We start from the raw sequence: 22,871 nt of genomic DNA, 5'->3' as shown, positions 1-22,871 counted from the left end.
TTTTCCAAGTGTAATAAGTCCGCGTGGCCTAATGGATAAGGAGTCTGACTTCGAATCAGAAGATTGCAGGGTCGAGTCCTGTCGCGGACGATGAGTGTAACTTTTTTCCATAGACGTGAAAAAAATACCGTTTTCTTCACTTTTATAATGCATGAGTGTATTTTAAAGTCAAATTTGGTAGGACGCTTATTTTTATACAAATCTGCTTTCCAACTATAATCAGTCCGCGTGGCTTAATGGATAAGGCGTCTGACTTCGAATCAGAAGATTGCAGGTTCGAGTCCTGTCGCGGACGAAAAGTGTAACATTTTTCCATAAACGTGGAAAAAATGCCGTTTGCTTTCTTTTTATAATGCATCTCTGTATTTTATTGTGAAATTTGGGAGGAAGCTTTTTTTTTTACAATGCTGTTTTCCAAGTGTAATAAGTCCGCGTGGCCTAATGGATAAGGAGTCTGACTTCGAATCAGAAGATTGCAGGTTCGAGTCCTGTCGCGGACGATGAGTGTAACTTTTTTTCCATAGACGTGAAAAAAATACCGTTTTCTTCACTTCAATAATGCATGAGTGTATTTTAATGTCAAATTTGGGAGGACGCTTATTTTTATTCAAATCTGCTTTCCAACTATAACAAGTCTGCGTGGCCTAATGGATAAGGCGTCTGACTTCGAATCAGAAGATTGCAGGTTCGAGTCCTGTCGCGGACGAAAAGTGTAACATTTTTCCATAAATGTGGAAAAAATGCCGTTTGCTTTCTTTTTATAATGCATCTCTGTATTTTATTGTGAAATTTGGGAGGAAGCTTTTTTTTTTACAATGCTGTTTTCCAAGTGTAATAAGTCCGCGTGGCCTAATGGATAAGGAGTCTGACTTCGAATCAGAAGATTGCAGGTTCGAGTCCTGTCGCGGACGATGAGTGTAACTTTTTTTCCATAGACGTGAAAAAATTACCGTTTTCTTCACTTTAATAATGCATGAGTGTATTTTAATGTCAAATTTGGGAGGACGCTTATTTTTATTCAAATCTGCTTTCCAACTATAACAAGTCTGCGTGGCCTAATGGATAAGGCGTCTGACTTCGAATCAGAAGATTGCAGGTTCGAGTCCTGTCGCGGACGAAAAGTGTAACATTTTTCCATAAACGTGGAAAAAATGCCGTTTGCTTTCTTTTTATAATGCATCTCTGTATTTTAATGTGAAATTTGGGAGGAAGCTTTTTTTTTTTTACAATGCTGTTTTCCAAGTGTAATAAGTCCGCGTGGCCTAATGGATAAGGAGTCTGACTTCGAATCAGAAGATTGCAGGTTCGAGTCCTGTCGCGGACGATGAGTGTAACTTTTTTTCCATAGACGTGAAAAAATTACCGTTTTCTTCACTTTAATAATGCATGAGTGTATTTTAATGTCAAATTTGGGAGGACGCTTATTTTTATTCAAATCTGCTTTCCAACTATAACAAGTCTGCGTGGCCTAATGGATAAGGCGTCTGACTTCGAATCAGAAGATTGCAGGTTCGAGTCCTGTCGCGGACGAAAAGTGTAACATTTTTCCATAAACGTGGAAAAAATGCCGTTTGCTTTCTTTTTATAATGCATCTCTGTATTTTAATGTGAAATTTGGGAGGAAGCTTTTTTTTTTTTACAATGCTGTTTTCCAAGTGTAATAAGTCCGCGTGGCCTAATGGATAAGGAGTCTGACTTCGAATCAGAAGATTGCAGGGTCGAGTCCTGTCGCGGACGATGAGTGTAACTTTTTTCCATAGACGTGAAAAAATTACCGTTTTCTTCACTTTAATAATGCATGAGTGTATTTTAATGTCAAATTTGGGAGGACGCTTATTTTTATTCAAATCTGCTTTCCAACTATAACAAGTCTGCGTGGCCTAATGGATAAGGCGTCTGACTTCGAATCAGAAGATTGCAGGTTCGAGTCCTGTCGCGGACGAAAAGTGTAACATTTTTCCATAAACGTGGAAAAAATGCCGTTTGCTTTCTTTTTATAATGCATCTCTGTATTTTAATGTGAAATTTGGGAGGAAGCTTTTTTTTTTTTACAATGCTGTTTTCCAAGTGTAATAAGTCCGCGTGGCCTAATGGATAAGGAGTCTGACTTCGAATCAGAAGATTGCAGGGTCGAGTCCTGTCGCGGACGATGAGTGTAACTTTTTTCCATAGACGTGAAAAAAATACCGTTTTCTTCACTTTTATAATGCATGAGTGTATTTTAAAGTCAAATTTGGGAGGACGCTTATTTTTATACAAATCTGCTTTCCAACTATAACAAGTCCGCGTGGCCTAATGGATAAGGCGTCTGACTTCGAATCAGAAGATTGCAGGTTCGAATCCTTTCGCGGACGAAAAGTGTAACATTTTTCCATAAACGTGAAAAAAATGCCGTTTGCTTCCTTTTTATAATGCATCTCTGTATTTTAATGGAGAAATTTGGGAGGACGCTTATTTTTTTACAATGCTGTTTTCCAAGTGTAATAAGTCCGCGTGGCCTAATGGATAAGGCGTCTGACTTCGAATCAAAAGATTGCAGTTTCGAGTCCTGTCGCGGACGCTGAGTGTAACTTTTTTCCATAGACGTGAAAAAAATACCGTTTTCTTCACTTTAATAATGCATGAGTGTATTTTAAAGTCAAATTTGTGAGGACGCTTATTTTTATACAAATCTGCTTTCCAACTATAACAAGTCCGCGTGGCCTAATGGATAAGGCGTCTGACTTCGAATCAGAAGATTGCAGGTTCGAGTCCTGTCGCGGACAAAAAGTGTAACATTTTTCCATAAACGTGAAAAAAATGCCGTTTGCTTACTTTTTATAATGCATCTCTGTATTGTAATGTGAAATTTGGGATGACGCTTTTATTTTACAATGCTGTTTTCCAAGTGTAATAAGTCCGCGTGGCCTAATGGATAAGGCGTCTGACTTCGAATCAGAAGATTGCAGTTTCGAGTCCTGTCGCGGACGATGAGTGTAACTTTTTTCCATAGACGTGAAAAAAATACCGTTTTCTTCACTTTAATAATGCGTGAGTGTATTTTAATGTCAAATTTGGGAGGATGCTTATTTTTATACACATCTGCTTTCCAACTATAACAAGTCCGCGTGGCCTAATGGATAAGGCGTCTGACTTCGAATCAGAAGATTGCATGTTCGAGTCCTGTCGCGGACGAAAAGTGTAAAATTTTTCCATAAACGTGAAAAAAATGCCGTTTGCTTCCTTTTTATAATGCATCTCTGTATTTTAATGTGAAATTTGGGAGGACGCTTATTTTTTTACAATGCTGTTTTCCAAGTGTAATAAGTCCGCGTGGCCTAATGGATAAGGCGTCTGACTTCGAATCAGAAGATTGCAGGTTCGAGTCCTGTCGCGGACGATGAGTGTAACTTTTTTTCCATAGACGTGAAAAAAATACCGTTTTCTTCACTTCAATAATGCATGAGTGTATTTTAATGTCAAATTTGGGAGGACGCTTATTTTTATTCAAATCTGCTTTCCAACTATAACAAGTCTGCGTGGCCTAATGGATAAGGCGTCTGACTTCGAATCAGAAGATTGCAGGTTCGAGTCCTGTCGCGGACGAAAAGTGTAACATTTTTCCATAAACGTGGAAAAAATGCCGTTTGCTTTCTTTTTATAATGCATCTCTGTATTTTATTGTGAAATTTGGGAGGAAGCTTTTTTTTTACAATGCTGTTTTCCAAGTGTAATAAGTCCGCGTGGCCTAATGGATAAGGAGTCTGACTTCGAATCAGAAGATTGCAGGTTCGAGTCCTGTCGCGGACGATGAGTGTAACTTTTTTTCCATAGACGTGAAAAAATTACCGTTTTCTTCACTTTAATAATGCATGAGTGTATTTTAATGTCAAATTTGGGAGGACGCTTATTTTTATTCAAATCTGCTTTCCAACTATAACAAGTCTGCGTGGCCTAATGGATAAGGCGTCTGACTTCGAATCAGAAGATTGCAGGTTCGAGTCCTGTCGCGGACGAAAAGTGTAACTTTTTTCCATAAACGTGGAAAAAATGCCGTTTGCTTTCTTTTCATAATGCATCTCTGTATTTTAATGTGAAATTTGGGAGGAAGCTTTTTTTTTTTACAATGCTGTTTTCCAAGTGTAATAAGTCCGCGTGGCCTAATGGATAAGGAGTCTGACTTCGAATCAGAAGATTGCAGGGTCGAGTCCTGTCGCGGACGATGAGTGTAACTTTTTTCCATAGACGTGAAAAAAATACCGTTTTCTTCACTTTTATAATGCATGAGTGTATTTTAAAGTCAAATTTGGGAGGACGCTTATTTTTATACAAATCTGCTTTCCAACTATAACAAGTCCGCGTGGCCTAATGGATAAGGCGTCTGACTTCGAATCAGAAGATTGCAGGTTCGAGTCCTGTCGCGGACGAAAAGTGTAACATTTTTCCATAAACGTGAAAAAAATGCCGTTTGCTTCCTTTTTATAATGCATCTCTGTATTTAAATGTGAAATTTGGGAGGACGCTTATTTTTTTACAATGCTGTTTTCCAAGTGTAATAAGTCCGCGAGGCCTAATGGATAAGGCGTCTGACTTCGAATCAGAAGATTGCAGGTTCGAGTCCTGTCGCGGACGATGAGTGTAACTTTTTTTCCATAGACGTGAAAAAAATACCGTTTTCTTCACTTCAATAATGCATGAGTGTATTTTAATGTCAAATTTGGGAGGACGCTTATTTTTATTCAAATCTGCTTTCCAACTATAACAAGTCTGCGTGGCCTAATGGATAAGGCGTCTGACTTCGAATCAGAAGATTGCAGGTTCGAGTCCTGTCGCGGACGAAAAGTGTAACATTTTTCCATAAACTTGGAAAAAATGCCGTTTGCTTTCTTTTTACAATGCATCTCTGTATTTTATTGTGAAATTTGGGAGGAAGCTTTTTTTTTACAATGCTGTTTTCCAAGTGTAATAAGTCCGCGTGGCCTAATGGATAAGGAGTCTGACTTCGAATCAGAAGATTGCAGGTTCGAGTCCTGTCGCGGACGATGAGTGTAACTTTTTTTCCATAGACGTGAAAAAATTACCGTTTTCTTCACTTTAATAATGCATGAGTGTATTTTAATGTCAAATTTGGGAGGACGCTTATTTTTATTCAAATCTGCTTTCCAACTATAACAAGTCTGCGTGGCCTAATGGATAAGGCGTCTGACTTCGAATCAGAAGATTGCAGGTTCGAGTCCTGTCGCGGACGAAAAGTGTAACATTTTTCCATAAACGTGGAAAAAATGCCGTTTGCTTTCTTTTTATAATGCATCTCTGTATTTTAATGTGAAATTTGGGAGGAAGCTTTTTTTTTTACAATGCTGTTTTCCAAGTGTAATAAGTCCGCGTGGCCTAATGGATAAGGAGTCTGACTTCGAATCAGAAGATTGCAGGGTCGAGTGCTGTCGCGGACGATGAGTGTAACTTTTTTCCATAGACGTGAAAAAAATACCGTTTTCTTCACTTTTATAATGCATGAGTGTATTTTAAAGTCAAATTTGGGAGGACGCTTATTTTTATACAAATCTGCTTTCCAACTATAATAAGTCCGCGTGGCCTAATGGATAAGGCGTCTGACTTCGAATCAGAAGATTGCAGGTTCGAGTCCTTTCGCGGACGAAAAGTGTAACATTTTTCCATAAACGTGAAAAAAATGCCGTTTGCTTCCTTTTTATAATGCATCTCTGTATTTTAATGGAGAAATTTGGGAGGACGCTTATTTTTTTACAATGCTGTTTTCCAAGTGTAATAAGTCCGCGTGGCCTAATGGATAAGGCGTCTGACTTCGAATCAGAAGATTGCAGTTTCGAGTCCTGTCGCGGACGATGAGTGTAACTTTTTTCCATAGACGTGAAAAAAATACCGTTTTCTTCACTTTAATAATGCGTGAGTGTATTTTAATGTCAAATTTGGGAGGATGCTTATTTTTATACACATCTGCTTTCCAACTATAACAAGTCCGCGTGGCCTAATGGATAAGGCGTCTGACTTCGAATCAGAAGATTGCATGTTCGAGTCCTGTCGCGGACGAAAAGTGTAACATTTTTCCATAAACGTGAAAAAAATGCCGTTTGCTTCCTTTTTATAATGCATCTCTGTATTTTAATGTGAAATTTGGGAGGACGCTTATTTTTATACAATGCTGTTTTCCAAGTGTAATAAGTCCGCGTGGCCTAATGGATAAGGCGTCTGACTTCGAATCAGAAGATTGCAGGTTCGAGTCCTGTCGCGGACGATGAGTGTAACTTTTTTTCCATAGACGTGAAAAAAATACCGTTTTCTTCACTTCAATAATGCATCAGTGTATTTTAATGTCAAATTTGGGAGGACGCTTATTTTTATTCAAATCTGCTTTCCAACTATAACAAGTCTGCGTGGCCTAATGGATAAGGCGTCTGACTTCGAATCAGAAGATTGCAAGTTCGAGTCCTGTCGCGGACGAAAAGTGTAACATTTTTCCATAAACGTGGAAAAAATGCCGTTTGCTTTCTTTTTATAATGCATCTCTGTATTTTATTGTGAAATTTGGGAGGAAGCTTTTTTTTTTACAATGCTGTTTTCCAAGTGTAATAAGTCCGCGTGGCCTAATGGATAAGGAGTCTGACTTCGAATCAGAAGATTGCAGGTTCGAGTCCTGTCGCGGACGATGAGTGTAACTTTTTTTCCATAGACGTGAAAAAATTACCGTTTTCTTCACTTTAATAATGCATGAGTGTATTTTAATGTCAAATTTGGGAGGACGCTTATTTTTATTCAAATCTGCTTTCCAACTATAACAAGTCTGCGTGGCCTAATGGATAAGGCGTCTGACTTCGAATCAGAAGATTGCAGGTTCGAGTCCTGTCGCGGACGAAAAGTGTAACTTTTTTCCATAAACGTGGAAAAAATGCCGTTTGCTTTCTTTTTATAATGCATCTCTGTATTTTAATGTGAAATTTGGGAGGAAGCTTTTTTTTTTTACAATGCTGTTTTCCAAGTGTAATAAGTCCGCGTGGCCTAATGGATAAGGAGTCTGACTTCGAATCAGAAGATTGCAGGGTCGAGTCCTGTCGCGGACGATGAGTGTAACGTTTTTCCATAGACGTGAAAAAAATACCGTTTTCTTCACTTTTATAATGCATGAGTGTATTTTAAAGTCAAATTTGGGAGGACGCTTATTTTTATACAAATCTGCTTTCCAACTATAACAAGTCCGCGTGGCCTAATGGATAAGGCGTCTGACTTCGAATCAGAAGATTGCAGGTTCGAGTCCTGTCGCGGACAAAAAGTGTAACATTTTTCCATAAACGTGAAAAAAATGCCGTTTGCTTACTTTTTATAATGCATCTCTGTATTGTAATGTGAAATTTGGGATGACGCTTTTTTTTTACAATGCTGTTTTCCAAGTGTAATAAGTCCGCGTGGCCTAATGGATAAGGCGTCTGACTTCGAATCAGAAGATTGCAGTTTCGAGTCCTGTCGCGGACGATGAGTGTAACTTTTTTCCATAGACGTGAAAAAAATGCCGTTTGCTTCCTTTTTATGATGCATCTCTGTATTTTAATGTGAAATTTGGGAGGACGCTTATTTTTATACAATGCTGTTTTCCAAGTGTAATAAGTCCGCGTGGCCTAATGGATAAGGCGTCTGACTTGGAATCAGAAGATTGCAGGTTCGAGTCCTGTCGCGGACGATGAGTGTAACTTTTTTTCCATAGACGTGAAAAAAATACCGTTTTCTTCACTTTAATAATGCATGAGTGTATTTTAATGTCAAATTTGGGAGGACGCTTATTTTTATACAAATCTGCTTTCCAACTATAACAAGTCCGCGTGGCCTAATGGATAAGGCGTCTGACTTCGAATCAGAAGATTGCAGGTTCGAGTCCTGTCGCGGACGAAAAGTGTAACATTTTTCCATAAACGTGAAAAAAATGCCGTTTGCTTCCTTTTTATAATGCATCTCTGTATTTTAATGTGAAATTTGGGAGGACGCTTATTTTTTTACAATGCTGTTTTCCAAGTGTAATAAGTCCGCGTGGTCTAATGGATAAGGCGTCTGACTTCGAATCAGAAGATTGCAGGTTCGAGTCCTGTCGCGGACGATGAGTGTAACTTTTTTTCCACAGACGTGAAAAAAATACCGTTTTCTTCACTTCAATAATGCATGAGTGTATTTTAATGTCAAATTTGGGAGGACGCTTATTTTTATTCAAATCTGCTTTCCAACTATAACAAGTCTGCGTGGCCTAATGGATAAGGCGTCTGACTTCGAATCAGAAGATTGCAGGTTCGAGTCCTGTCGCGGACGAAAAGTGTAACATTTTTCCATAAACGTGGAAAAAATGCCGTCTGCTTTCTTTTTATAATGCATCTCTGTATTTTATTGTGAAATTTGGGAGGACGCTTATTTTTTTACAATGCTGTTTTCCAAGTGTAATAAGTCCGCGAGGCCTAATGGATAAGGCGTCTGACTTCGAATCAGAAGATTGCAGGTTCGAGTCCTGTCGCGGACGATGAGTGTAACTTTTTTTCCATAGACGTGAAAAAAATACCGTTTTCTTCACTTCAATAATGCATGAGTGTATTTTAATGTCAAATTTGGGAGGACGCTTATTTTTATTCAAATCTGCTTTCCAACTATAACAAGTCTGCGTGGCCTAATGGATAAGGCGTCTGACTTCGAATCAGAAGATTGCAGGTTCGAGTCCTGTCGCGGACGAAAAGTGTAACATTTTTCCATAAACTTGGAAAAAATGCCGTTTGCTTTCTTTTTACAATGCATCTCTGTATTTTATTGTGAAATTTGGGAGGAAGCTTTTTTTTTACAATGCTGTTTTCCAAGTGTAATAAGTCCGCGTGGCCTAATGGATAAGGAGTCTGACTTCGAATCAGAAGATTGCAGGTTCGAGTCCTGTCGCGGACGATGAGTGTAACTTTTTTTCCATAGACGTGAAAAAATTACCGTTTTCTTCACTTTAATAATGCATGAGTGTATTTTAATGTCAAATTTGGGAGGACGCTTATTTTTATTCAAATCTGCTTTCCAACTATAACAAGTCTGCGTGGCCTAATGGATAAGGCGTCTGACTTCGAATCAGAAGATTGCAGGTTCGAGTCCTGTCGCGGACGAAAAGTGTAACATTTTTCCATAAACGTGGAAAAAATGCCGTTTGCTTTCTTTTTATAATGCATCTCTGTATTTTAATGTGAAATTTGGGAGGAAGCTTTTTTTTTTACAATGCTGTTTTCCAAGTGTAATAAGTCCGCGTGGCCTAATGGATAAGGAGTCTGACTTCGAATCAGAAGATTGCAGGGTCGAGTGCTGTCGCGGACGATGAGTGTAACTTTTTTCCATAGACGTGAAAAAAATACCGTTTTCTTCACTTTTATAATGCATGAGTGTATTTTAAAGTCAAATTTGGGAGGACGCTTATTTTTATACAAATCTGCTTTCCAACTATAATAAGTCCGCGTGGCCTAATGGATAAGGCGTCTGACTTCGAATCAGAAGATTGCAGGTTCGAGTCCTTTCGCGGACGAAAAGTGTAACATTTTTCCATAAACGTGAAAAAAATGCCGTTTGCTTCCTTTTTATAATGCATCTCTGTATTTTAATGGAGAAATTTGGGAGGACGCTTATTTTTTTACAATGCTGTTTTCCAAGTGTAATAAGTCCGCGTGGCCTAATGGATAAGGCGTCTGACTTCGAATCAGAAGATTGCAGTTTCGAGTCCTGTCGCGGACGATGAGTGTAACTTTTTTCCATAGACGTGAAAAAAATACCGTTTTCTTCACTTTAATAATGCGTGAGTGTATTTTAATGTCAAATTTGGGAGGATGCTTATTTTTATACACATCTGCTTTCCAACTATAACAAGTCCGCGTGGCCTAATGGATAAGGCGTCTGACTTCGAATCAGAAGATTGCATGTTCGAGTCCTGTCGCGGACGAAAAGTGTAACATTTTTCCATAAACGTGAAAAAAATGCCGTTTGCTTCCTTTTTATAATGCATCTCTGTATTTTAATGTGAAATTTGGGAGGACGCTTATTTTTATACAATGCTGTTTTCCAAGTGTAATAAGTCCGCGTGGCCTAATGGATAAGGCGTCTGACTTCGAATCAGAAGATTGCAGGTTCGAGTCCTGTCGCGGACGATGAGTGTAACTTTTTTTCCATAGACGTGAAAAAAATACCGTTTTCTTCACTTCAATAATGCATCAGTGTATTTTAATGTCAAATTTGGGAGGACGCTTATTTTTATTCAAATCTGCTTTCCAACTATAACAAGTCTGCGTGGCCTAATGGATAAGGCGTCTGACTTCGAATCAGAAGATTGCAAGTTCGAGTCCTGTCGCGGACGAAAAGTGTAACATTTTTCCATAAACGTGGAAAAAATGCCGTTTGCTTTCTTTTTATAATGCATCTCTGTATTTTATTGTGAAATTTGGGAGGAAGCTTTTTTTTTTACAATGCTGTTTTCCAAGTGTAATAAGTCCGCGTGGCCTAATGGATAAGGAGTCTGACTTCGAATCAGAAGATTGCAGGTTCGAGTCCTGTCGCGGACGATGAGTGTAACTTTTTTTCCATAGACGTGAAAAAATTACCGTTTTCTTCACTTTAATAATGCATGAGTGTATTTTAATGTCAAATTTGGGAGGACGCTTATTTTTATTCAAATCTGCTTTCCAACTATAACAAGTCTGCGTGGCCTAATGGATAAGGCGTCTGACTTCGAATCAGAAGATTGCAGGTTCGAGTCCTGTCGCGGACGAAAAGTGTAACTTTTTTCCATAAACGTGGAAAAAATGCCGTTTGCTTTCTTTTTATAATGCATCTCTGTATTTTAATGTGAAATTTGGGAGGAAGCTTTTTTTTTTTACAATGCTGTTTTCCAAGTGTAATAAGTCCGCGTGGCCTAATGGATAAGGAGTCTGACTTCGAATCAGAAGATTGCAGGGTCGAGTCCTGTCGCGGACGATGAGTGTAACGTTTTTCCATAGACGTGAAAAAAATACCGTTTTCTTCACTTTTATAATGCATGAGTGTATTTTAAAGTCAAATTTGGGAGGACGCTTATTTTTATACAAATCTGCTTTCCAACTATAACAAGTCCGCGTGGCCTAATGGATAAGGCGTCTGACTTCGAATCAGAAGATTGCAGGTTCGAGTCCTGTCGCGGACAAAAAGTGTAACATTTTTCCATAAACGTGAAAAAAATGCCGTTTGCTTACTTTTTATAATGCATCTCTGTATTGTAATGTGAAATTTGGGATGACGCTTTTTTTTTACAATGCTGTTTTCCAAGTGTAATAAGTCCGCGTGGCCTAATGGATAAGGCGTCTGACTTCGAATCAGAAGATTGCAGTTTCGAGTCCTGTCGCGGACGATGAGTGTAACTTTTTTCCATAGACGTGAAAAAAATGCCGTTTGCTTCCTTTTTATGATGCATCTCTGTATTTTAATGTGAAATTTGGGAGGACGCTTATTTTTATACAATGCTGTTTTCCAAGTGTAATAAGTCCGCGTGGCCTAATGGATAAGGCGTCTGACTTGGAATCAGAAGATTGCAGGTTCGAGTCCTGTCGCGGACGATGAGTGTAACTTTTTTTCCATAGACGTGAAAAAAATACCGTTTTCTTCACTTTAATAATGCATGAGTGTATTTTAATGTCAAATTTGGGAGGACGCTTATTTTTATACAAATCTGCTTTCCAACTATAACAAGTCCGCGTGGCCTAATGGATAAGGCGTCTGACTTCGAATCAGAAGATTGCAGGTTCGAGTCCTGTCGCGGACGAAAAGTGTAACATTTTTCCATAAACGTGAAAAAAATGCCGTTTGCTTCCTTTTTATAATGCATCTCTGTATTTTAATGTGAAATTTGGGAGGACGCTTATTTTTTTACAATGCTGTTTTCCAAGTGTAATAAGTCCGCGTGGTCTAATGGATAAGGCGTCTGACTTCGAATCAGAAGATTGCAGGTTCGAGTCCTGTCGCGGACGATGAGTGTAACTTTTTTTCCACAGACGTGAAAAAAATACCGTTTTCTTCACTTCAATAATGCATGAGTGTATTTTAATGTCAAATTTGGGAGGACGCTTATTTTTATTCAAATCTGCTTTCCAACTATAACAAGTCTGCGTGGCCTAATGGATAAGGCGTCTGACTTCGAATCAGAAGATTGCAGGTTCGAGTCCTGTCGCGGACGAAAAGTGTAACATTTTTCCATAAACGTGGAAAAAATGCCGTCTGCTTTCTTTTTATAATGCATCTCTGTATTTTATTGTGAAATTTGGGAGGAAGCTTTTTTTTTTACAATGCTGTTTTCCAAGTGTAATAAGTCCGCGTGGCCTAATGGATAAGGAGTCTGACTTCGAATCAGAAGATTGCAGGGTCGAGTCCTGTCGCGGACGATGAGTGTAACTTTTTTCCATAGACGTGAAAAAAATACCGTTTTCTTCACTTTTATAATGCATGAGTGTATTTTAAAGTCAAATTTGGGAGGACGCTTATTTTTATACAAATCTGCTTTCCAACTATAACAAGTCCGCGTGGCCTAATGGATAAGGCGTCTGACTTCGAATCAGAAGATTGCAGGTTCGAGTCCTGTCGCGGACGAAAAGTGTAACATTTTTCCATAAACGTGAAAAAAATGCCGTTTGCTTCCTTTTTATAATGCATCACTGTATTTTAATGTGAAATTTGGGAGGATGCTTATTTTTATACAATGCTGTTTTCCAAGTGTAATAAGTCCGCGTGGCCTAATGGATAAGGCGTCTGACTTCGAATCAGAAGATTGCAGGTTCGAGTCCTGTCGCGGACGATGAGTGTAACTTTTTTTCCATAGACGTGAAAAAAATACCGTTTTCTTCACTTTAATAATGCATGAGTGTATTTTAATGTCAAATTTGGGAGGACGCTTATTTTTATACAAATCTGCTTTCCAACTGTCACAAGTCCGCGTGGCCTAATGGATAAGGCGTCTGACTTCTAATCAGAAGATTGCAGGTTCGAGTCCTGTCGCGGACGAAAAGTGTAACATTTTTCCATAAACGTGAAAAAAATGCCGTTTGCTTCCTTTTTATAATGCATCTCTGTATTTTAATGTGAAATTTGGGAGGACGCTTATTTTTTTACAATGCTGTTTTCCAAGTGTAATAAGTCCGCGTGGCCTAATGGATAAGGCGTCTGACTTCGAATCAGAAGATTGCAGGTTCGAGTCCTGTCGCGGACGATGAGTGTAACTTTTTTTCCATAGACGTGAAAAAAATACCGTTTTCTTCACTTCAATAATGCATGAGTGTATTTTAATGTCAAATTTGGGAGGACGCTTATTTTTATTCAAATCTGCTTTCCAACTATAACAAGTCTGCGTGGCCTAATGGATAAGGCGTCTGACTTCGAATCAGAAGATTGCAGGTTCGAGTCCTGTCGCGGACGAAAAGTGTAACATTTTTCCATAAACGTGGAAAAAATGCCGTTTGCTTTCTTTTTATAATGCATCTCTGTATTTTATTGTGAAATTTGGGAGGAAGCTTTTTTTTTTACAATGCTGTTTTCCTAGTGTAATAAGTCCGCGTGGCCTAATGGATAAGGAGTCTGACTTCGAATCAGAAGATTGCAGGTTCGAGTCCTGTCGCGGACGATGAGTGTAACTTTTTTTCCATAGACGTGAAAAAATTACCGTTTTCTTCACTTTAATAATGCATGAGTGTATTTTAATGTCAAATTTGGGAGGACGCTTATTTTTATTCAAATCTGCTTTCCAACTATAACAAGTCTGCGTGGCCTAATGGATAAGGCGTCTGACTTCGAATCAGAAGATTGCAGGTTCGAGTCCTGTCGCGGACGAAAAGTGTAACTTTTTTCCATAAACGTGGAAAAAATGCCGTTTGCTTTCTTTTTATAATGCATCTCTGTATTTTAATGTGAAATTTGGGAGGAAGCTTTTTTTTTTTACAATGCTGTTTTCCAAGTGTAATAAGTCCGTGTGGCCTAATGGATAAGGAGTCTGACTTCGAATCAGAAGATTGCAGGGTCGAGTCCTGTCGCGGACGATGAGTGTAACTTTTTTCCATAGACGTGAAAAAAATACCGTTTTCTTCACTTTTATAATGCATGAGTGTATTTTAAAGTCAAATTTGGGAGGACGCTTATTTTTATACAAATCTGCTTTCCAACTATAACAAGTCCGCGTGGCCTAATGGATAAGGCGTCTGACTTCGAATCAGAAGATTGCAGGTTCGAGTCCTGTCGCGGACGCTGAGTGTAACTTTTTTCCATAGACGTGAAAAAAATACCGTTTTCTTCACTTTAATAATGCATGAGTGTATTTTAAAGTCAAATTTGGGAGGACGCTTATTTTTATACAAATCTGCTTTCCAACTATAACAAGTCCGCGTGGCCTAATGGATAAGGCGTCTGACTTCGAATCAGAAGATTGCAGGTTCGAGTCCTGTCGCGGACAAAAAGTGTAACATTTTTCCATAAACGTGAAAAAAATGCCGTTTGCTTACTTTTTATAATGCATCTCTGTATTGTAATGTGAAATTTGGGATGACGCTTTTTTTTTACAATGCTGTTTTCCAAGTGTAATAAGTCCGCGTGGCCTAATGGATAAGGCGTCTAACTTCGAATCAGAAGATTGCAGTTTCGAGTCCTGTCGCGGACGATGAGTGTAACTTTTTTCCATAGACGTGAAAAAAATACCGTTTTCTTCACTTTAATAATGCGTGAGTGTATTTTAATGTCAAATTTGGGAGGATGCTTATTTTTATACACATCTGCTTTCCAACTATAACAAGTCCGCGTGGCCTAATGGATAAGGCGTCTGACTTCGAATCAGAAGATTGCAGGTTCGAGTCCTGTCGCGGACGACGAGTGTAACTTTTTTTCCATAGACGTGAAAAAAATACCGTTTTCTTCACTTTAATAATGCATGAGTGTATTTTAATGTCAAATTTGGGAGGACGCTTATTTTTATACAAATCTGCTTTCCAACTATAACAAGTCCGCGTGGCCTAATGGATAAGGCGTCTGACTTCGAATCAGAAGATTGCAGGTTCGAGTCCTGTCGCGGACGAAAAGTGTAACATTTTTCCATAAACGTGAAAAAAATGCCGTTTGCTTCCTTTTTATAATGCATCTCTGTATTTTAATGTGAAATTTGGGAGGACGCTTATTTTTTTACAATGCTGTTTTCCAAGTGTAATAAGTCCGCGTGGTCTAATGGATAAGGCGTCTGACTTCGAATCAGAAGATTGCAGGTTCGAGTCCTGTCGCGGACGATGAGTGTAACTTTTTTTCCATAGACGTGAAAAAAATACCGTTTTCTTCACTTCAATAATGCATGAGTGTATTTTAATGTCAAATTTGGGAGGACGCTTATTTTTATTCAAATCTGCTTTCCAACTATAACAAGTCTGCGTGGCCTAATGGATAAGGCGTCTGACTTCGAATCAGAAGATTGCAGGTTCGAGTCCTGTCGCGGACGAAAAGTGTAACATTTTTCCATAAACGTGAAAAAAATGCCGTTTGCTTCCTTTTTATAATGCATCTCTGTATTTTAATGTGAAATTTGGGAGGACGCTTATTTTTTTACAATGCTGTTTTCCAAGTGTAATAAGTCCGCGTGGTCTAATGGATAAGGCGTCTGACTTCGAATCAGAAGATTGCAGGTTCGAGTCCTGTCGCGGACGATGAGTGTAACTTTTTTTCCATAGACGTGAAAAAAATACCGTTTTCTTCACTTCAATAATGCATGAGTGTATTTTAATGTCAAATTTGGGAGGACGCTTATTTTTATTCAAATCTGCTTTCCAACTATAACAAGTCTGCGTGGCCTAATGGATAAGGCGTCTGACTTCGAATCAGAAGATTGCAGGTTCGAGTCCTGTCGCGGACGAAAAGTGTAACATTTTTCCATAAATGTGGAAAAAATGCCGTTTGCTTTCTTTTTATAATGCATCTCTGTATTTTATTGTGAAATTTGGGAGGAAGCTTTTTTTTTTACAATGCTGTTTTCCAAGTGTAATAAGTCAGCGTGGTCTAATGGATAAGGCGTCTGACTTCGAATCAGAAGATTGCAGGTTCGAGTCCTGTCGCGGACGATGAGTGTAACTTTTTTTCCATAGACGTGAAAAAAATACCGTTTTCTTCACTTCAATAATGCATGAGTGTATTTTAATTTCAAATTTGGGAGGACGCTTATTTTTATTCAAATCTGCTTTCCAACTATAACAAGTCTGCGTGGCCTAATGGATAAGGCGTCTGACTTCGAATCAGAAGATTGCAGGTTCGAGTCCTGTCGCGGACGAAAAGTGTAACATTTTTCCATAAATGTGGAAAAAATGCCGTTTGCTTTCTTTTTATAATGCATCTCTGTATTTTATTGTGAAATTTGGGAGGAAGCTTTTTTTTTTACAATGCTGTTTTCCAAGTGTAATAAGTCCGCGTGGTCTAATGGATAAGGCGTCTGACTTCGAATCAGAAGATTGCAGGTTCGAGTCCTGTCGCGGACGATGAGTGTAACTTTTTTTCCATAGACGTGAAAAAAATACCGTTTTCTTCACTTCAATAATGCATGAGTGTATTTTAATGTCAAATTTGGGAGGACGCTTATTTTTATTCAAATCTGCTTTCCAACTATAACAAGTCTGCGTGGCCTAATGGATAAGGCGTCTGACTTCGAATCAGAAGATTGCAGGTTCGAGTCCTGTCGCGGACGAAAAGTGTAACATTTTTCCATAAATGTGGAAAAAATGCCGTTTGCTTTCTTTTTATAATGCATCTCTGTATTTTATTGTGAAATTTGGGAGGAAGCTTTTTTTTTTACAATGCTGTTTTCCAAGTGTAATAAGTCCGCGTGGTCTAATGGATAAGGCGTCTGACTTCGAATCAGAAGATTGCAGGTTCGAGTCCTGTCGCGGACGATGAGTGTAACTTTTTTTCCATAGACGTGAAAAAAATACCGTTTTCTTCACTTCAATAATGCATGAGTGTATTTTAATGTCAAATTTGGGAGGACGCTTATTTTTATTCAAATCTGCTTTCCAACTATAACAAGTCTGCGTGGCCTAATGGATAAGGCGTCTGACTTCGAATCAGAAGATTGCAGGTTCGAGTCCTGTCGCGGACGAAAAGTGTAACATTTTTCCATAAATGTGGAAAAAATGCCGTTTGCTTTCTTTTTATAATGCATCTCTGTATTTTATTGTGAAATTTGGGAGGAAGCTTTTTTTTTTACAATGCTGTTTTCCAAGTGTAATAAGTCCGCGTGGCCTAATGGATAAGGAGTCTGACTTCGAATCAGAAGATTGCAGGTTCGAGTCCTGTCGCGGACGATGAGTGTAACTTTTTTTCCATAGACGTGAAAAAAATACCGTTTTCTTCACTTCAATAATGCATGAGTGTATTTTAATGTCAAATTTGGGAGGACGCTTATTTTTATTCAAATCTGCTTTCCAACTATAACAAGTCTGCGTGGCCTAATGGATAAGGCGTCTGACTTCGAATCAGAAGATTGCAGGTTCGAGTCCTGTCGCGGACGAAAAGTGTAACATTTTTCCATAAACGTGGAAAAAATGCCGTTTGCTTTCTTTTTATAATGCATCTCTGTATTTTATTGTGAAATTTGGGAGGAAGCTTTTTTTTTTACAATGCTGTTTTCCAAGTGTAATAAGTCCGCGTGGCCTAATGGATAAGGAGTCTAACTTCGAATCAGAAGATTGCAGGGTCGAGTCCTGTCGCGGACGTTGAGTGTAACTTTTTTCCATAGACGTGAAAAAAATACCGTTTTCTTCACTTTTATAATGCATGAGTGTATTTTAAAGTCAAATTTGGTAGGACGCTTATTTTTATACAAATCTGCTTTCCAACTATAACAAGTCCGCGTGGCCTAATGGATAAGGCGTCTGACTTCGAATCAGAAGATTGCAGGTTCGAGTCCTTTCGCGGACGAAAAGTGTAACATTTTTCCATAAACGTGAAAAAAATGCCGTTTGCTTCCTTTTTATAATGCATCTCTGTATTTTAATGGAGAAATTTGGGAGGACGCTTATTTTTTTACAATGCTGTTTTCCAAGTGTAATAAGTCCGCGTGGCCTTATGGATAAGGCGTCTGACTTCGAATCAGAAGATTGCAGTTTCGAGTCCTGTCGCGGACGATGAGTGTAACTTTTTTTCCATAGACGTGAAAAAAATACCGTTTTCTTCACTTCAATAATGCATGAGTGTATTTTAATGTCAAATTTGGGAGGACGCTTATTTTTATTCAAATCTGCTTTCCAACTATAACAAGTCTGCGTGGCCTAATGGATAAGGCGTCTGACTTCGAATCAGAAGATTGCAGGTTCGAGTCCTGTCGCGGACGAAAAGTGTAACATTTTTCCATAAATGTGGAAAAAATGCCGTTTGCTTTCTTTTTATAATGCATCTCTGTATTTTATTGTGAAATTTGGGAGGAAGCTTTTTTTTTTACAATGCTGTTTTCCAAGTGTAATAAGTCCGCGTGGCCTAATGGATAAGGAGTCTGACTTCGAATCAGAAGATTGCAGGTTCGAGTCCTGTCGCGGACGATGAGTGTAACTTTTTTTCCATAGACGTGAAAAAATTACCGTTTTCTTCACTTTAATAATGCATGAGTGTATTTTAATGTCAAATTTGGGAGGACGCTTATTTTTATTCAAATCTGCTTTCCAACTATAACAAGTCTGCGTGGCCTAATGGATAAGGCGTCTGACTTCGAATCAGAAGATTGCAGGTTCGAGTCCTGTCGCGGACGAAAAGTGTAACATTTTTCCATAAACGTGGAAAAAATGCCGTTTGCTTTCTTTTTATAATGCATCTCTGTATTTTAATGTGAAATTTGGGAGGAAGCTTTTTTTTTTTTACAATGCTGTTTTCCAAGTGTAATAAGTCCGCGTGGCCTAATGGATAAGGAGTCTGACTTCGAATCAGAAGATTGCAGGGTCGAGTCCTGTCGCGGACGATGAGTGTAACTTTTTTCCATAGACGTGAAAAAAATACCGTTTTCTTCACTTTTATAATGCATGAGTGTATTTTAAAGTCAAATTTGGGAGGACGCTTATTTTTATACAAATCTGCTTTCCAACTATAACAAGTCCGCGTGGCCTAATGGATAAGGCGTCTGACTTCGAATCAGAAGATTGCAGGTTCGAATCCTTTCGCGGACGAAAAGTGTAACATTTTTCCATAAACGTGAAAAAAATGCCGTTTGCTTCCTTTTTATAATGCATCTCTGTATTGTAATGTGAAATTTGGGATGACGCTTTTTTTTTACAATGCTGTTTTCCAAGTGTAATAAGTCCGCGTGGCCTAATGGATAAGGCGTCTGACTTCGAATCAGAAGATTGCAGTTTCGAGTCCTGTCGCGGACGATGAGTGTAACTTTTTTCCATAGACGTGAAAAAAATACCGTTTTCTTCACTTTAATAATGCATGAGTGTATTTTAATGTCAAATTTGGGAGGACGCTTATTTTTATACAAATCTGCTTTCCAAGTGTAATAAGTCCGCGTGGCCTAATGGATAAGGCGTCTGACTTCGAATCAGAAGATTGCAGGTTCGAGTCCTGTCGCGGACGATGAGTGTAACTTTTTTCCATAGACGTGAAAAAAATACCGTTTTCTTCACTTTTATAATGCATGAGTGTATTTTAATGTCAAATTTGGGAGGACGCTTATTTTTATTCAAATCTGCTTTCCAACTATAACAAGTCTGCGTGGCCTAATGGATAAGGCGTCTGACTTCGAATCAGAAGATTGCAGGTTCGAGTCCTGTCGCGGACGAAAAGTGTAACATTTTTCCATAAACGTGGAAAAAATGCCGTTTGCTTTCTTTTTATAATGCATCTCTGTATTTTATTGTGAAATTTGGGAGGAAGCTTTTTTTTTTACAATGCTGTTTTCCAAGTGTAATAAGTCCGCGTGGCCTAATGGATAAGGAGTCTGACTTCGAATCAGAAGATTGCAGGGTCGAGTCCTGTCGCGGACGATGAGTGTAACTTTTTTCCATAGACGTGAAAAAAATACCGTTTTCTTCACTTTTATAATGCATGAGTGTATTTTAAAGTCAAATTTGGTAGGACGCTTATTTTTATACAAATCTGCTTTCCAACTATAATCAGTCCGCGTGGCTTAATGGATAAGGCGTCTGACTTCGAATCAGAAGATTGCAGGTTCGAGTCCTGTCGCGGACGAAAAGTGTAACATTTTTCCATAAACGTGGAAAAAATGCCGTTTGCTTTCTTTTTATAATGCATCTCTGTATTTTATTGTGAAATTTGGGAGGAAGCTTTTTTTTTTACAATGCTGTTTTCCAAGTGTAATAAGTCCGCGTGGCCTAATGGATAAGGAGTCTGACTTCGAATCAGAAGATTGCAGGTTCGAGTCCTGTCGCGGACGATGAGTGTAACTTTTTTTCCATAGACGTGAAAAAAATACCGTTTTCTTCACTTCAATAATGCATGAGTGTATTTTAATGTCAAATTTGGGAGGACGCTTATTTTTATTCAAATCTGCTTTCCAACTATAACAAGTCTGCGTGGCCTAATGGATAAGGCGTCTGACTTCGAATCAGAAGATTGCAGGTTCGAGTCCTGTCGCGGACGAAAAGTGTAACATTTTTCCATAAATGTGGAAAAAATGCCGTTTGCTTTCTTTTTATAATGCATCTCTGTATTTTATTGTGAAATTTGGGAGGAAGCTTTTTTTTTTACAATGCTGTTTTCCAAGTGTAATAAGTCCGCGTGGCCTAATGGATAAGGAGTCTGACTTCGAATCAGAAGATTGCAGGTTCGAGTCCTGTCGCGGACGATGAGTGTAACTTTTTTTCCATAGACGTGAAAAAATTACCGTTTTCTTCACTTTAATAATGCATGAGTGTATTTTAATGTCAAATTTGGGAGGACGCTTATTTTTATTCAAATCTGCTTTCCAACTATAACAAGTCTGCGTGGCCTAATGGATAAGGCGTCTGACTTCGAATCAGAAGATTGCAGGTTCGAGTCCTGTCGCGGACGAAAAGTGTAACATTTTTCCATAAACGTGGAAAAAATGCCGTTTGCTTTCTTTTTATAATGCATCTCTGTATTTTAATGTGAAATTTGGGAGGAAGCTTTTTTTTTTTTACAATGCTGTTTTCCAAGTGTAATAAGTCCGCGTGGCCTAATGGATAAGGAGTCTGACTTCGAATCAGAAGATTGCAGGTTCGAGTCCTGTCGCGGACGATGAGTGTAACTTTTTTTCCATAGACGTGAAAAAATTACCGTTTTCTTCACTTTAATAATGCATGAGTGTATTTTAATGTCAAATTTGGGAGGACGCTTATTTTTATTCAAATCTGCTTTCCAACTATAACAAGTCTGCGTGGCCTAATGGATAAGGCGTCTGACTTCGAATCAGAAGATTGCAGGTTCGAGTCCTGTCGCGGACGAAAAGTGTAACATTTTTCCATAAACGTGGAAAAAATGCCGTTTGCTTTCTTTTTATAATGCATCTCTGTATTTTAATGTGAAATTTGGGAGGAAGCTTTTTTTTTTTTACAATGCTGTTTTCCAAGTGTAATAAGTCCGCGTGGCCTAATGGATAAGGAGTCTGACTTCGAATCAGAAGATTGCAGGGTCGAGTCCTGTCGCGGACGATGAGTGTAACTTTTTTCCATAGACGTGAAAAAATTACCGTTTTCTTCACTTTAATAATGCATGAGTGTATTTTAATGTCAAATTTGGGAGGACGCTTATTTTTATTCAAATCTGCTTTCCAACTATAACAAGTCTGCGTGGCCTAATGGATAAGGCGTCTGACTTCGAATCAGAAGATTGCAGGTTCGAGTCCTGTCGCGGACGAAAAGTGTAACATTTTTCCATAAACGTGGAAAAAATGCCGTTTGCTTTCTTTTTATAATGCATCTCTGTATTTTAATGTGAAATTTGGGAGGAAGCTTTTTTTTTTTTACAATGCTGTTTTCCAAGTGTAATAAGTCCGCGTGGCCTAATGGATAAGGAGTCTGACTTCGAATCAGAAGATTGCAGGGTCGAGTCCTGTCGCGGACGATGAGTGTAACTTTTTTCCATAGACGTGAAAAAAATACCGTTTTCTTCACTTTTATAATGCATGAGTGTATTTTAAAGTCAAATTTGGGAGGACGCTTATTTTTATACAAATCTGCTTTCCAACTATAACAAGTCCGCGTGGCCTAATGGATAAGGCGTCTGACTTCGAATCAGAAGATTGCAGGTTCGAATCCTTTCGCGGACGAAAAGTGTAACATTTTTCCATAAACGTGAAAAAAATGCCGTTTGCTTCCTTTTTATAATGCATCTCTGTATTTTAATGGAGAAATTTGGGAGGACGCTTATTTTTTTACAATGCTGTTTTCCAAGTGTAATAAGTCCGCGTGGCCTTATGGATAAGGCGTCTGACTTCGAATCAGAAGATTGCAGTTTCGAGTCCTGTCTCGGACGCTGAGTGTAACTTTTTTCCATAGACGTGAAAAAAATACCGTTTTCTTCACTTTAATAATGCATGAGTGTATTTTAAAGTCAAATTTGGGAGGACGCTTATTTTTATACAAATCTGCTTTCCAACTATAACAAGTCCGCGTGGCCTAATGGATAAGGCGTCTGACTTCGAATCAGAAGATTGCAGGTTCGAGTCCTGTCGCGGACAAAAAGTGTAACATTTTCCCATAAACGTGAAAAAAATGCCGTTTGCTTACTTTTTATAATGCATCTCTGTATTGTAATGTGAAATTTGGGATGACGCTTTTTTTTTACAATGCTGTTTTCCAAGTGTAATAAGTCCGCGTGGCCTAATGGATAAGGCGTCTGACTTCGAATCAGAAGATTGCAGT

At 38.5% G+C, this 22,871-nt stretch overlaps 51 non-coding genes across 51 annotated transcripts; all 51 read left to right on the top strand.

Annotated features, from left to right (window-relative positions):
- The first annotated feature begins 222 nt into the window (after positions 1-222).
- TRNAR-UCG (transfer RNA arginine (anticodon UCG)) lies at positions 223-295 on the top strand. The gene has a single exon. It is a non-coding gene; the product is annotated as a tRNA-Arg (tRNA).
- A 338-nt stretch (positions 296-633) lies between these two features.
- TRNAR-UCG (transfer RNA arginine (anticodon UCG)) lies at positions 634-706 on the top strand. Its single transcript has one exon. It is a non-coding gene; the product is annotated as a tRNA-Arg (tRNA).
- Positions 707-1,044: 338 nt separating this feature from the next.
- TRNAR-UCG (transfer RNA arginine (anticodon UCG)) lies at positions 1,045-1,117 on the top strand. The gene has a single exon. It is a non-coding gene; the product is annotated as a tRNA-Arg (tRNA).
- A 340-nt stretch (positions 1,118-1,457) lies between these two features.
- On the top strand, positions 1,458-1,530 carry TRNAR-UCG (transfer RNA arginine (anticodon UCG)). Its single transcript has one exon. It is a non-coding gene; the product is annotated as a tRNA-Arg (tRNA).
- Positions 1,531-1,869: 339 nt separating this feature from the next.
- On the top strand, positions 1,870-1,942 carry TRNAR-UCG (transfer RNA arginine (anticodon UCG)). Its single transcript has one exon. It is a non-coding gene; the product is annotated as a tRNA-Arg (tRNA).
- Positions 1,943-2,692: 750 nt separating this feature from the next.
- TRNAR-UCG (transfer RNA arginine (anticodon UCG)) lies at positions 2,693-2,765 on the top strand. Its single transcript has one exon. It is a non-coding gene; the product is annotated as a tRNA-Arg (tRNA).
- Positions 2,766-3,306: 541 nt separating this feature from the next.
- TRNAR-UCG (transfer RNA arginine (anticodon UCG)) lies at positions 3,307-3,379 on the top strand. The gene has a single exon. It is a non-coding gene; the product is annotated as a tRNA-Arg (tRNA).
- A 133-nt stretch (positions 3,380-3,512) lies between these two features.
- On the top strand, positions 3,513-3,585 carry TRNAR-UCG (transfer RNA arginine (anticodon UCG)). The gene has a single exon. It is a non-coding gene; the product is annotated as a tRNA-Arg (tRNA).
- Positions 3,586-3,922: 337 nt separating this feature from the next.
- On the top strand, positions 3,923-3,995 carry TRNAR-UCG (transfer RNA arginine (anticodon UCG)). Its single transcript has one exon. It is a non-coding gene; the product is annotated as a tRNA-Arg (tRNA).
- Positions 3,996-4,333: 338 nt separating this feature from the next.
- On the top strand, positions 4,334-4,406 carry TRNAR-UCG (transfer RNA arginine (anticodon UCG)). Its single transcript has one exon. It is a non-coding gene; the product is annotated as a tRNA-Arg (tRNA).
- Positions 4,407-4,744: 338 nt separating this feature from the next.
- On the top strand, positions 4,745-4,817 carry TRNAR-UCG (transfer RNA arginine (anticodon UCG)). The gene has a single exon. It is a non-coding gene; the product is annotated as a tRNA-Arg (tRNA).
- A 337-nt stretch (positions 4,818-5,154) lies between these two features.
- On the top strand, positions 5,155-5,227 carry TRNAR-UCG (transfer RNA arginine (anticodon UCG)). The gene has a single exon. It is a non-coding gene; the product is annotated as a tRNA-Arg (tRNA).
- Positions 5,228-6,180: 953 nt separating this feature from the next.
- TRNAR-UCG (transfer RNA arginine (anticodon UCG)) lies at positions 6,181-6,253 on the top strand. The gene has a single exon. It is a non-coding gene; the product is annotated as a tRNA-Arg (tRNA).
- Positions 6,254-6,797: 544 nt separating this feature from the next.
- On the top strand, positions 6,798-6,870 carry TRNAR-UCG (transfer RNA arginine (anticodon UCG)). Its single transcript has one exon. It is a non-coding gene; the product is annotated as a tRNA-Arg (tRNA).
- Positions 6,871-7,208: 338 nt separating this feature from the next.
- On the top strand, positions 7,209-7,281 carry TRNAR-UCG (transfer RNA arginine (anticodon UCG)). The gene has a single exon. It is a non-coding gene; the product is annotated as a tRNA-Arg (tRNA).
- A 336-nt stretch (positions 7,282-7,617) lies between these two features.
- Positions 7,618-7,690, top strand: TRNAP-UGG (transfer RNA proline (anticodon UGG)). Its single transcript has one exon. It is a non-coding gene; the product is annotated as a tRNA-Pro (tRNA).
- A 133-nt stretch (positions 7,691-7,823) lies between these two features.
- TRNAR-UCG (transfer RNA arginine (anticodon UCG)) lies at positions 7,824-7,896 on the top strand. The gene has a single exon. It is a non-coding gene; the product is annotated as a tRNA-Arg (tRNA).
- Positions 7,897-8,234: 338 nt separating this feature from the next.
- On the top strand, positions 8,235-8,307 carry TRNAR-UCG (transfer RNA arginine (anticodon UCG)). The gene has a single exon. It is a non-coding gene; the product is annotated as a tRNA-Arg (tRNA).
- A 338-nt stretch (positions 8,308-8,645) lies between these two features.
- On the top strand, positions 8,646-8,718 carry TRNAR-UCG (transfer RNA arginine (anticodon UCG)). The gene has a single exon. It is a non-coding gene; the product is annotated as a tRNA-Arg (tRNA).
- A 337-nt stretch (positions 8,719-9,055) lies between these two features.
- TRNAR-UCG (transfer RNA arginine (anticodon UCG)) lies at positions 9,056-9,128 on the top strand. Its single transcript has one exon. It is a non-coding gene; the product is annotated as a tRNA-Arg (tRNA).
- A 953-nt stretch (positions 9,129-10,081) lies between these two features.
- On the top strand, positions 10,082-10,154 carry TRNAR-UCG (transfer RNA arginine (anticodon UCG)). The gene has a single exon. It is a non-coding gene; the product is annotated as a tRNA-Arg (tRNA).
- A 544-nt stretch (positions 10,155-10,698) lies between these two features.
- TRNAR-UCG (transfer RNA arginine (anticodon UCG)) lies at positions 10,699-10,771 on the top strand. The gene has a single exon. It is a non-coding gene; the product is annotated as a tRNA-Arg (tRNA).
- A 338-nt stretch (positions 10,772-11,109) lies between these two features.
- On the top strand, positions 11,110-11,182 carry TRNAR-UCG (transfer RNA arginine (anticodon UCG)). The gene has a single exon. It is a non-coding gene; the product is annotated as a tRNA-Arg (tRNA).
- A 336-nt stretch (positions 11,183-11,518) lies between these two features.
- TRNAP-UGG (transfer RNA proline (anticodon UGG)) lies at positions 11,519-11,591 on the top strand. Its single transcript has one exon. It is a non-coding gene; the product is annotated as a tRNA-Pro (tRNA).
- Positions 11,592-11,724: 133 nt separating this feature from the next.
- TRNAR-UCG (transfer RNA arginine (anticodon UCG)) lies at positions 11,725-11,797 on the top strand. The gene has a single exon. It is a non-coding gene; the product is annotated as a tRNA-Arg (tRNA).
- Positions 11,798-12,135: 338 nt separating this feature from the next.
- On the top strand, positions 12,136-12,208 carry TRNAR-UCG (transfer RNA arginine (anticodon UCG)). The gene has a single exon. It is a non-coding gene; the product is annotated as a tRNA-Arg (tRNA).
- Positions 12,209-12,545: 337 nt separating this feature from the next.
- TRNAR-UCG (transfer RNA arginine (anticodon UCG)) lies at positions 12,546-12,618 on the top strand. The gene has a single exon. It is a non-coding gene; the product is annotated as a tRNA-Arg (tRNA).
- A 132-nt stretch (positions 12,619-12,750) lies between these two features.
- On the top strand, positions 12,751-12,823 carry TRNAR-UCG (transfer RNA arginine (anticodon UCG)). Its single transcript has one exon. It is a non-coding gene; the product is annotated as a tRNA-Arg (tRNA).
- Positions 12,824-13,161: 338 nt separating this feature from the next.
- Positions 13,162-13,234, top strand: TRNAR-UCG (transfer RNA arginine (anticodon UCG)). The gene has a single exon. It is a non-coding gene; the product is annotated as a tRNA-Arg (tRNA).
- A 133-nt stretch (positions 13,235-13,367) lies between these two features.
- Positions 13,368-13,440, top strand: TRNAR-UCG (transfer RNA arginine (anticodon UCG)). The gene has a single exon. It is a non-coding gene; the product is annotated as a tRNA-Arg (tRNA).
- Positions 13,441-13,778: 338 nt separating this feature from the next.
- Positions 13,779-13,851, top strand: TRNAR-UCG (transfer RNA arginine (anticodon UCG)). Its single transcript has one exon. It is a non-coding gene; the product is annotated as a tRNA-Arg (tRNA).
- Positions 13,852-14,189: 338 nt separating this feature from the next.
- TRNAR-UCG (transfer RNA arginine (anticodon UCG)) lies at positions 14,190-14,262 on the top strand. The gene has a single exon. It is a non-coding gene; the product is annotated as a tRNA-Arg (tRNA).
- Positions 14,263-14,394: 132 nt separating this feature from the next.
- Positions 14,395-14,467, top strand: TRNAR-UCG (transfer RNA arginine (anticodon UCG)). The gene has a single exon. It is a non-coding gene; the product is annotated as a tRNA-Arg (tRNA).
- Positions 14,468-14,803: 336 nt separating this feature from the next.
- On the top strand, positions 14,804-14,876 carry TRNAR-UCG (transfer RNA arginine (anticodon UCG)). The gene has a single exon. It is a non-coding gene; the product is annotated as a tRNA-Arg (tRNA).
- A 133-nt stretch (positions 14,877-15,009) lies between these two features.
- Positions 15,010-15,082, top strand: TRNAR-UCG (transfer RNA arginine (anticodon UCG)). The gene has a single exon. It is a non-coding gene; the product is annotated as a tRNA-Arg (tRNA).
- A 338-nt stretch (positions 15,083-15,420) lies between these two features.
- On the top strand, positions 15,421-15,493 carry TRNAR-UCG (transfer RNA arginine (anticodon UCG)). The gene has a single exon. It is a non-coding gene; the product is annotated as a tRNA-Arg (tRNA).
- A 338-nt stretch (positions 15,494-15,831) lies between these two features.
- TRNAR-UCG (transfer RNA arginine (anticodon UCG)) lies at positions 15,832-15,904 on the top strand. The gene has a single exon. It is a non-coding gene; the product is annotated as a tRNA-Arg (tRNA).
- Positions 15,905-16,242: 338 nt separating this feature from the next.
- On the top strand, positions 16,243-16,315 carry TRNAR-UCG (transfer RNA arginine (anticodon UCG)). The gene has a single exon. It is a non-coding gene; the product is annotated as a tRNA-Arg (tRNA).
- Positions 16,316-16,653: 338 nt separating this feature from the next.
- Positions 16,654-16,726, top strand: TRNAR-UCG (transfer RNA arginine (anticodon UCG)). Its single transcript has one exon. It is a non-coding gene; the product is annotated as a tRNA-Arg (tRNA).
- Positions 16,727-17,064: 338 nt separating this feature from the next.
- Positions 17,065-17,137, top strand: TRNAR-UCG (transfer RNA arginine (anticodon UCG)). The gene has a single exon. It is a non-coding gene; the product is annotated as a tRNA-Arg (tRNA).
- A 338-nt stretch (positions 17,138-17,475) lies between these two features.
- Positions 17,476-17,548, top strand: TRNAR-UCG (transfer RNA arginine (anticodon UCG)). Its single transcript has one exon. It is a non-coding gene; the product is annotated as a tRNA-Arg (tRNA).
- Positions 17,549-18,297: 749 nt separating this feature from the next.
- On the top strand, positions 18,298-18,370 carry TRNAR-UCG (transfer RNA arginine (anticodon UCG)). Its single transcript has one exon. It is a non-coding gene; the product is annotated as a tRNA-Arg (tRNA).
- A 338-nt stretch (positions 18,371-18,708) lies between these two features.
- TRNAR-UCG (transfer RNA arginine (anticodon UCG)) lies at positions 18,709-18,781 on the top strand. The gene has a single exon. It is a non-coding gene; the product is annotated as a tRNA-Arg (tRNA).
- Positions 18,782-19,529: 748 nt separating this feature from the next.
- Positions 19,530-19,602, top strand: TRNAR-UCG (transfer RNA arginine (anticodon UCG)). The gene has a single exon. It is a non-coding gene; the product is annotated as a tRNA-Arg (tRNA).
- A 132-nt stretch (positions 19,603-19,734) lies between these two features.
- Positions 19,735-19,807, top strand: TRNAR-UCG (transfer RNA arginine (anticodon UCG)). Its single transcript has one exon. It is a non-coding gene; the product is annotated as a tRNA-Arg (tRNA).
- Positions 19,808-20,144: 337 nt separating this feature from the next.
- Positions 20,145-20,217, top strand: TRNAR-UCG (transfer RNA arginine (anticodon UCG)). The gene has a single exon. It is a non-coding gene; the product is annotated as a tRNA-Arg (tRNA).
- Positions 20,218-20,555: 338 nt separating this feature from the next.
- TRNAR-UCG (transfer RNA arginine (anticodon UCG)) lies at positions 20,556-20,628 on the top strand. Its single transcript has one exon. It is a non-coding gene; the product is annotated as a tRNA-Arg (tRNA).
- Positions 20,629-20,966: 338 nt separating this feature from the next.
- TRNAR-UCG (transfer RNA arginine (anticodon UCG)) lies at positions 20,967-21,039 on the top strand. Its single transcript has one exon. It is a non-coding gene; the product is annotated as a tRNA-Arg (tRNA).
- Positions 21,040-21,379: 340 nt separating this feature from the next.
- Positions 21,380-21,452, top strand: TRNAR-UCG (transfer RNA arginine (anticodon UCG)). Its single transcript has one exon. It is a non-coding gene; the product is annotated as a tRNA-Arg (tRNA).
- A 339-nt stretch (positions 21,453-21,791) lies between these two features.
- TRNAR-UCG (transfer RNA arginine (anticodon UCG)) lies at positions 21,792-21,864 on the top strand. Its single transcript has one exon. It is a non-coding gene; the product is annotated as a tRNA-Arg (tRNA).
- A 750-nt stretch (positions 21,865-22,614) lies between these two features.
- On the top strand, positions 22,615-22,687 carry TRNAR-UCG (transfer RNA arginine (anticodon UCG)). Its single transcript has one exon. It is a non-coding gene; the product is annotated as a tRNA-Arg (tRNA).
- The last annotated feature ends 184 nt before the right edge of the window (positions 22,688-22,871 follow it).

This window comes from Parasteatoda tepidariorum, chromosome 3 (genome assembly GCF_982258835.1).
Source record: "Parasteatoda tepidariorum strain Cologne lab strain chromosome 3, Ptep-v5.0, whole genome shotgun sequence".
Lineage (NCBI taxonomy): Eukaryota > Metazoa > Arthropoda > Arachnida > Araneae > Theridiidae > Parasteatoda > Parasteatoda tepidariorum.
This window is presented reverse-complemented; position numbering and strand designations above follow the sequence as displayed.